The sequence below is a fragment of the Magallana gigas genome, chromosome 8, assembly GCF_963853765.1.
Source record: "Magallana gigas chromosome 8, xbMagGiga1.1, whole genome shotgun sequence".
NCBI classification, from domain to species: Eukaryota; Metazoa; Mollusca; class Bivalvia; order Ostreida; family Ostreidae; genus Magallana; species Magallana gigas.
The window spans coordinates 27,163,408-27,173,717 of NC_088860.1; the positions used below are offsets into that span (position 1 = coordinate 27,163,408).

General features: G+C 33.0%; 1 long non-coding RNA gene across 1 annotated transcript; it reads left to right on the plus strand.

Annotated features, from left to right (window-relative positions):
- The first annotated feature begins 775 nt into the window (after window positions 1-775).
- Window positions 776-10,165, plus strand: LOC136270805 (uncharacterized). The gene is made up of 3 exons (XR_010708665.1): window positions 776-909; window positions 997-1,038; window positions 9,074-10,165. It is a non-coding gene; the product is annotated as an uncharacterized lncRNA (long non-coding RNA).
- The last annotated feature ends 145 nt before the right edge of the window (window positions 10,166-10,310 follow it).

The following is a 10,310-nucleotide window of genomic DNA, read 5'->3' on the forward strand; positions in this document are numbered from 1 at the left end:
TACCTAGCTTTTCTCACCTTTGGCTTTCTTCTACCCTTATTTCTTGGCTTACTTTAATGATTTGTTTTCACTGAACATCGTTTATATAGTCTATTATATAAATTAGATAGCACACAGTAGAGAAATTGAACAGACCTAAAATGCCGCCACCGACTTCAAAAGTCTGGAAATATTTTAAAAGAACTGAAGATTTAAAAAAATTAAAGTTAACGTAAAATGTCAGCTGTGCGAAGTAAACTTATCCTATACGGGGGGAATGACAAATTTTGTCAATTCTCAAAGAAGCCGTAAATTCTCGGGAAAAGAGACAGATGATATTACACGTGCGATTGTTGATATGGTTGTGTTTGATTACATGCCGTTACAAATGGTCGAAGGCAAAGGCTTTAAAAAACTGATGTCCATCGTTGCACCAAACTACAACATACCGTCAATGTACTTGTTCATATTTACACTTTTACCGAGTACCCGGGTACTCGATCGGAAAAACGTCCGAGTAACCGAGTACTAAAAATTGACCGATTTGACATCCCTAATATTTTTAGTAGAAATTTTGTGTACGCAAACATTTACTACTTTTTCCACTACTATAGTAAAACAATTTTGCTACTTGTGAGCAAAGTAACCATTTTGGGGCTTTTTTGAGGAATCTTTATAAAGATACATGGGACACCTCAGTTGACAACGGCATCTAAATTATATTGAATTGTTGTGCAGTTGCTTAAAATATCAACAATCCCTGTTGTAATTTTTGTACAATAAAAAATATGTTCAAATCAGTTATTTTATGATATAGTAGTATACAGTGACTGATATTATGTTTACTGAATTTGACACAGGGGCTGGTGCGGACTAGTGGGGTACGGATCACATCGTTACGTAGTGGTGGCGGATCTAGCTTCTTCACAGGTAACAGTGCCGTACTGAAAAAAAATTATTGACTCAATGAAAATTCATTTTGATAAGAATAGAGAAGACATTTACTTTTTGTTCAAGGTTACTCAAGTTCTTGGTATCCACAAAGAAAACGTCACTTGCGTGAGTATAGACCTATATGTTTTTTACAGACACCCTCGGGCACATATTTTTCACTAAACAAAAATACATGACGTCCACCCTACTGTTGCAACCACTATTGAAATAAAACCACTATTGAAATAAATTATTTCAATAGTGGTTGGTAATGCATTTCATTAGTAAAATCACTTTGTAACCACTATTGAAATAAATTATTTCAATAGTGGTTGGGAATGTATTTCATTTGAAGAATAACTTTACAACCACTATTAAAATACAACCACCATTGAAATAAAATATTTAAATCGTGTTCCGGGATGTATTCCATTTTGAAAATCAATTTACAGACACTGTTGAAGTACAACTACTATTAAAAATATTTTTCTAATCGTAGCTTAGAATGACTTTCTTTATCAATATTACTTTAAAAATTTATATTTTTGTCTTTACATTTCTCGTTCTACATACATAGCATGTCCTATGATAATGTATGTTATTTTTTACAATAGTGAACATTTTATGAATTGCCATAACTTCTATTCAAACCCCCTGTATATTGATTAATTATTTGTTGATAAATATTATTATAAATAACAATATTAATGTAAATTATTTCAATAGCGGTTAGAAGTGTACTTCACTACGACCACTATTGAAATATATTATTTCAATAGTGGTTAAGGATGCGATTCATTTCAACCACTATTGAAATAATTTATTTCAATAGTGGTTTGGGATACCTTCCATGTCAACCACTATTGAAATAAAGTATTTCAAAAGTGGTTGATGATGCATTTCAGTTTTATGTCTATTAGTATGTCTGTTGGTAACACTTTCCTTTCTGCTAGGGTAGTTTCTTAAGAAAAGAAGTATGTCTTATGAGGTGGTGAATTCCTTTTTTATCATGACGTTCTTTGATTTACCTCTATATGGTCATGTTTCCCATACCACCTGTTATCTGGAACAAAAAGTGTTGTGCACAGTCGGAATAATAGGCATTAAAATAACATCCTACCACTTTTGAAATATTTTATTTCAATAATGGTTGTAATGATCCGTATCCTTAACTACAATTGAAATAAATTATATCAATAGGGATTGTAATGAAATGCATGCCTAACCACTATAAAAAGTATTGAAATAATTTATTTCAATAGTGGTTATGATAAAACGCATATCCAACCACTATTGAAATAATTCATTTCATTCAATATTGGTCTAAATGAAGTACATCTCCAACCATTATTAAAATTATTTATCTTAATAGTGATATTCATTATGACATAAATCTATAATGATATTTAAATTACTTTTTAATATCAAGGGGTTTTGAATAGAAGTTCTGGCAATTTACAACGTTGTCTTCTAGTACAAATAATTTCCAATTTCCATAAAACATGATATATCTATAGAAAGAGTAAGGTAAAAAAAAATATGTTAACAATTCTATATGTTGATCTGCGAGGATTGGTTATTTCTGCACAACAGAGCAAATCCTAAAATAAGTACAATTATATCATAGTCTTGATTACTAGTACCATAAAATAGTTTAGTACCTTAATTGTGTATTTGAATTGTTTGTTAGATAAAAACAAATGTATATGCATGTTTATCTGCGATAATTGGTTATTTACTTCTACGTAGCAGTGAAAATTGTTACATAATTATGTATTTGATATTATTCGTTAGATTTCAAAATAGTTAGCAAATATGATATACAACTTCTTTCTTTCCAAATGTGTTACAATAGTGATTACATAGTTATATTTATAAAGTAATTTATCCCCATCTACGATTAAAAAAATAAATTAAATAGTAGTTGAACTTTTATGGTGTCTGTAAAGTAGTTTTTATCATGAAATACATCCCCAACCTCTATTAAAATCATCACTTCAATAGTGGTTGTATTCAATAGTGGTTGCAAAGTGATTTTTCTAATGAAATGCGTCCCCAACCACTATTGAAATAATTTATTTCAATAGTGGTTTTATTTCAATAGTGGTTGCAAGGTGATTTTTCTAATGAAATACATTCCCAACCACTATTGAAATAATTTATTTCAATAGTGGTTTTATTTCAATAGTGGTTGCAACAAGGGTCTCTTACTTACCCTGTAAACAATTAACCACATACATCCTGTAATTATACAGGGGTATATAATTTTCATTAATTACTAGGAAATAATGCACTTTACAGTAACAACTTTGCTCTTGGTCAGTTTTATGCTGTTCAAATCTACTGGAAAAAAGAAATCTGAATTTACAAATATTAGGAAAATCATTAAATTGAATAAGATTCTGAAGCTAAAGCTTTTAGTTTGTTTTCGTTACTCAAAGGTTAGTTAATGACTTGAAATGACATAATAAAAATTCCTAAGGTTGATTTAACAGGTATTTTGTTTACCACTGTACATCCTAAAAGCTACTTTGTCCACTCGTTTATCACATGTTGTTTAAACAATATTTTATTATGTAAAAATATCACATAATAGGATTGGGCAGCAGGCAATCTGCCTATTTGAGCCCTCTCCTTTAACAGTCAATTTGACAAACATTGATGGTACAATGTAACAATAGTAGAGAAAAATAAAGGAAAAAAAAAATAAATAAAAAAAATAAGTGGAATCAAAATGCTTGGTACCGGGTATTATTTATGTACAAAATGAAAAATAGTTGTAGAAAGCTAGCAATTCAGCTGTTTGAGTGACACTGTGAATAATGCATTAAAACTTAAATCTTTTGGTAGCTAATATATAATCATGTACAATCTTAAATATAGCAACATTTTCGTTATAAGGCAAACTACTGTCCCCATATAATAATAAGTCCAGAGAGATGGGGATATCTAAGTGTAAATTACTTATTGACTGTATAAAAACTTGCCTCTGTGCATCATAATGTGGACAGACAAAAAAATAATGATAAGCATTTTCAGATACATAACCACACATATCACAAATAGAATTTTCACACAAAAAATGATTGAATAGGTCAGCATTTAAATTGCTTGCATTATTTCTTATCTGACAATGTATAATATTTGCTTTTCTGTTTCCAAAGTCATAAAGTTTGTTTGGCTTTCTAAAGAATATGTTTTTTATGGCTGTTTTGAATGAAGACTCAGTTGGTAAAATTCTAATGTGAAGAGGTAATTCATTCCATAATTTTATAGATGAAGGTAGACAGCTGTTCATAAAGGCAGTTGTTTTTATCTGGGGTATAACAAATTTAAAATCATCTTGGTGTCTTAGTGAGTAATTATTTTGCGGTGTACATGGCATAAGTAAATCCTGTAGATATTTGGGAGTAAGACCATGGACCATTTTATAAAATAATGTGAGTTTATGAACCTTCCTTCTATCTGATAGTAGATCAATACCCAATTCATCATATAGAGCTGACCTGGATGAGTTACTTCTAAGACCTGATATAATCCTTGCAGCAGTTACTTGGATATCTTCTAGAAGTTTAACTTCTCTATCATAACAATTATCCCAAACTATATCAGCATATTCTAAAACTGGTCTTATAAATGAAAAATATATTTTTTTTAGAGAGCATCTACATAGCTTATATTAAACAAGTTTCAATAGGTTTAACCTTATACAAGCTTTTTCATGAATAGAATTAATATGTTGTTTCCAACCTCCATCATATTGGAGATTTACTCCAAGATGGATGTGACTATCAACTTTTTGTACAAATGGACCATGGACACCAAACTGCACAGGGGGATGAGATATATTTTTTCTACTGAAATCAAGGTTTTTGGTTTTACTGGGATTAAAATCAACTGCCCATATGTCAGACCATTTACATATTTTGTCAAGATCAGAAACAAGTGAATTTGTTACAGCATGTGTGTCATTGTCAACAATAACATATATAGAAGTGTCATCAGCAAAAAGACGAAGATTGTTTGATATATCATAAGACATGTCATTAATATATAATAAAAATAAAAATGGACCAAGAACAGATCCTTGGGGAACACCTGAGGTAGTATGTCTGAGTGATGAGGAAAAACCATCCAAAAAGACTTTTTGCTTCCTTTCTACTAAATAGTTCTCAACCCAGTTAGTAATTTGATTGCAAATGCCATATAGTTTTAATTTATATAATACACCTTTGTGCCATACCCTGTCAAAGGCTTTACTGATATCGCAAAAAACAAATCTCACATCTTTACCTTTATCAAGACTGGATATGATAGTATTATAAATTTCAACTAATTGGTAAGTTGTAGAATCTCCAGGTTGAAACCCAGACTGGTATTTGTAAATAATTTTATTTTCAAAGAGATAGTTGTGAATATGTTTAAAGATAATTTTTTCAAGGATCTTGCACAGTATTGAAGTAATAGATATGGGTCTGTAATTATTAACTTCTTGCGCACAACCCTTATTTTTGTATACCGGTGTTATATGGGAAATTTTCCACATGCTAGGGAGTTTACCCAAGCATAGGGAAAGGTTAAATAGTTTTGTAAGGGGTTTAACAATAGATAAAGATATATTTTTTATGATAAGGGGTGATATACCATCTTGACCCGAGGGTTTGTTTACATTTAAAATATGAATTTGATCCAATACCTCTTGGTCAGAGATTATAAGATTGTTCATATGGTTCGGTGGCCCAGGTCCATGTAACGGAGGGTCAGGGAGCTGAGGCTCTACAGGCAAGGATGAGATTTCAGCAAAATACTTGTTAAATGCATCAGCTTTGTCAACTGGATGAAACAGAGTTTGACCAGCTGCTTTAAGAGGGGGTAGTGGTTTATGGCTATTATTTAGTTTAGTCAAAGATTTAATAATCCTCCACCATTTGCCAGGGGGTATTGTTTTATCAATCTGTGCTGTAAGTTTTTTATTGTAATTATCTCTAGAACGCCTAATTTCATCTATGACTCTATTTCTTAGGTATCTATAATTTCCCCAGTGAACAGGATTTTGAGTTTTAACAGCTTTGTGATGCATACGATTTCTTTTCCTCATTAATTTGCGAATTGTATTATTCATAAATGCTTTATCTCTAGGACGAACTGTAATAATTTTTGATGGTATGTGCTTATTAATGCATTCATTGGTTTTATCTAAAAAAGATTTGTATATGTCATCAATGTTTTCCCCTTGGAAGACATCTTCCTCCCAATTAACTTGTCTAATGTCTTCATTAATTGCATTGTAATTAGCATATTTATAATCCCTCACTGTGCGCTTGTATGCATATTGCTTGAATGATTGAAATTTGATCTCGGTGCCTATTGTCGAATGAGTACTGCAAAATGGTGGAAGAATAAATGAATCTATAACTAGACTAGAGTTGTTGGTAAGGATAAGGTCAATACAGGTACCAGTACTAACTGTAAAATTTGTGACATCATGAATTAAATTATCAAGACCAAGTCTTTGCACCATTTGTCGAAAATTAGAACCTTGATCACTCAAGACATTGACATTGAAATCTCCTAATAAAAACACTGGTAACTCACATTGTGCTACTTTTTCAAGATTTGAACAAAAAAGGTTCCAATAATCTGCCAGGGCACTTGGTGGTCGGTACAAAACACCAACAAGAAGTTTTTTACAATTAACATTAATTTCAGCCCATAGAATTTCTAAACCAGGGGTTGATAAATCAGTTCGTTCAATAAAAGATAAATAACTTGAAATGTATATTGCAACACCTCCTCCTCGTCTATTTCTGTCTTTCCTAAGAGGAGGGTGAAAACCATCAATTACAATTGAGTCACTATAAATAGAGTTATCAAGATGTGTTTCACTTATACATATAACATCAAAATTAGACATTTCAGCAGTAACAATGTCCACTTTTGGATATAAACTACATACATTGTTGTGTGCAATACGAATAGAACTAAGTTTAACATTGGGCAAATCTGAGCTAGGGCCAGGGTTTTTTTCAACACCTCCAAGAATTAATAATAATTCTACAATAACGCCGTAGCTTGCGTCGTATTTAGAACATATCAAGAAAAGCTGAACATACCTTGTAATAATAAATGTCCATGGCCTAGAATAAATTAAGTTTTTTTCAATCAAAAGTATCAAAAACAATGGTGAACATATTATTCAGCATGGCCATGGACACAAGTAGTAGTCGGATGTATACATAAGACAGAAAATATAGGAACCGGTACCAACAAAGAGCAACAAATTCCGGAATGGAAAAATTGGGAGAAAAAATTAAACAAAGAAAAATGAACATATATACATGACAAAATAGCAATGATAGAAGCATGTAGGAATGTTTGCGTGTAATGGAAATGACATCGTATCGTTTACCTATACAATGTGAAACGAAAGAGTTTGAGAATGGCCTTGACATTAGGATTTAAACAGCTGATAATCAGCTGACAAGGAATAGTGGTTACACTTCCGAAGTTTCCAGGATCTGTGTACGCTGTTCACCACGAAGTTCAATAGACAGCACGTCATCATCACTTCGGATCAATGATTTGGGACCACCTTGCGTTTTTTTGACGAAAATATTTCCCTCATATGTCCAACACGAGTCAATTAGACCATCTCTTTTGCACTTACGCAGACGCGAGAACATCTTGGCGCGAGTCTTGGTCAGTGCCTCATTGACGAAAACCTTATATCCACTAGAGGGGTTGTTGTTGTAGTTCTTGAGATTTTTTTTATTGCCATACACGAGGGCACGGTCACGGTACCGCACGAACTTTACGATGATGTCTCTCGGTGGGTCGTTGCGGGAGCGTGGCTTTGGCCCAAGGCGATGTGAGTTACTGATGGTCCATGGGTTGAGGGTGGTGCCAGTGGACTTCAGGATTACTTTATTACATAGGTTGAGGATCAATTGGTCTGTGTTTTCTGGGTCTCCTTTTGAGTTGTGTGGGCTTTCTGCAATGCCAGAAAATTTTAGACAATTTTTTCTGGAATACTGAGATAGATCGTCAATTTGGCGATGCAGGTCTTTTATTTCAGCTCTCATTCGGTCAATTTCAGGAACAAGCTCCATCGCCAGAGCGTTTTTGATAAGTGTATTTCCAAGTATAACACTGGTGACCCTGCGCAAGCTTTCTTCACTGCTTGACGCATTCTCTAATATGTTGCTGAGGACAGAAATGTCACTGTCTGCATCAGATACAGATCCTAAGGAGTCGTTCGGTTTCTTTTTTTTGGCTGGGTTTGCTGGACTTACAAATCTAAACCTGTTTTCGTTTTTGTGTTCCGGCATGTTGATACTGATCGTGAGTAGATGTCAATCTTTACAGATCTTTACAGACATACAATGTTCACAGAATGAAAAAGTCAAGAAAGGCTAACTAATATTGACTCACGTTTTCGAAAGAACACTCCAAAAACACTTAAAAGTCCATGGAACAATTATAAACACTCAATTCATGATATTTGATGCACTACACGCAAAAAGTCGAGAGCTCAGATTTCAGTGACCATAATGGTGTCGACCTTGACCTTGCATCCACATGTTACTGTGGTAACAATTTTATATCCATAGTAAGTAAATGTGATTTATTTCTTCCAATTTTGGTCCCAACAGGCATACAAAGGTAAATTATGGAACAAAATTAACATACACGTAATAATAGAAAGTCTGAATAGCATTCGAAAATAAATACAGCACGGTATAAATTGACCTTTGTACATGTACGTGTACATGTATTTTGTATTTTTATTGTTCCCCAAATTTCAGAAGCCTATAGTAAAACTGGTTTTAATATCTTTATCATGGTGTAAACTGTTGGTTAAAATCTCCAAGATATTTGCGTAGAAGTTTGAATTAAGTGCCAATTGATCGAACTGAGAACTGTAATACACAGCCAATGTGTAACACTATTTACCATCTGATGACTATATGACGTTGAGCTCACATGTGCTTGTGGACAGACCGTGCACTACCCACCGCCCCCCCCCCCCCCCCCCAATCCGACGACCATGACGTTGATCTGGGTTGATAGTTACTAATAATAATACTGACGCGAAAGTACACTGTACCACGTTATCTAAATTTTAAATACAAATGCTGGTTAAGTGATTGACTCTCTTTAGGTCAAATGGAAACCCGAGGACACACACCATGACGTTGTAGTAAATCCCTACACGTTGACATTAGCAGCAGGCGATACGTCCGGTGACGTCATCATATGGAACGTCACGAAAGGAGAACTCAAATCAACGTTTTCCGGTAATGGTCGGTCGGTGCGAGGTAAGTTAAAAACTATAAATTTTGTACCAAAAATAGCATCAAAAATAAGGAAACAAAATTTGATCATTTTCCACGACAATAAATTCTGCAAATGTTTAGAGTGTATAATATAGCTGATTGTATTGTTATCAGTATTACGCAAACAACTGGACTTAGCCATTTAAAGACCAATCTTAAAAATTAAAAGAAGAAAACTTACTTTTTACAATAGAGTGGGTTTTCGTACCATTTTTTGGAAAATCGAAAAAGATAGACGTTAATATGTGTTATCATTATTCGTTCTTTAAAAACTGGTACGATGACCCACTCTATGAAAAAATATATTTTGAACATCCGATTTCTATATCATTATATTTACATTTTCCAGTGTCTTCGCCTGTGATAACACTACGTATCGAATTTGTACTATATAACCCATAATACAAATGACGCCAAATCGAGGCGCCAGCGGGGTTTGCTTATCTATCATTTAAATACATTATGGTACGATGGCTTAAAATTATATAAATATAAGTAATAAGGAATCATTCTTTGAATATTATGAGTTGATAGTTTCGGTCGGGGTGTGATCAAATCTATCATAAAGCCCTTCGGGCTTTATTGGATTTGATCACGCCCCGACCGAAATTATCACCTCATAATACTCAAAGAATGATTCCTTATTCCTTATTTGTTGCCAAATAAGCATATAGATATTTTGTTGTCTTAATAACAATTAAATGTGAAGTTACTTTTTGTGGGTTATGGCAACACTGAATGTATATGATTACAAATGTTTAATAAATGTAACAAAAGTGAAATTTGTTAGAAAAAAAAATGTTAGTTCTTTTAATGGACCTATGTGGTTTTTTGCCTCGGCTTATTCCCCCACATTCTTATACTATATTCTATGATTTTATAACACCACTTCTTGACTTTGTTTTTTGGAGAGGGTTTATATAGGCTTTGCCTGCTGCCTAATCCATTTGATTACTCAATAAAATATTTAAAATATAAAGATACGTGGGACACCTCCATTGACAACGGCATCTAAATTATATTGAGTATTTGTGCAGTTGGTTAAAATATTGGGTGATGTTA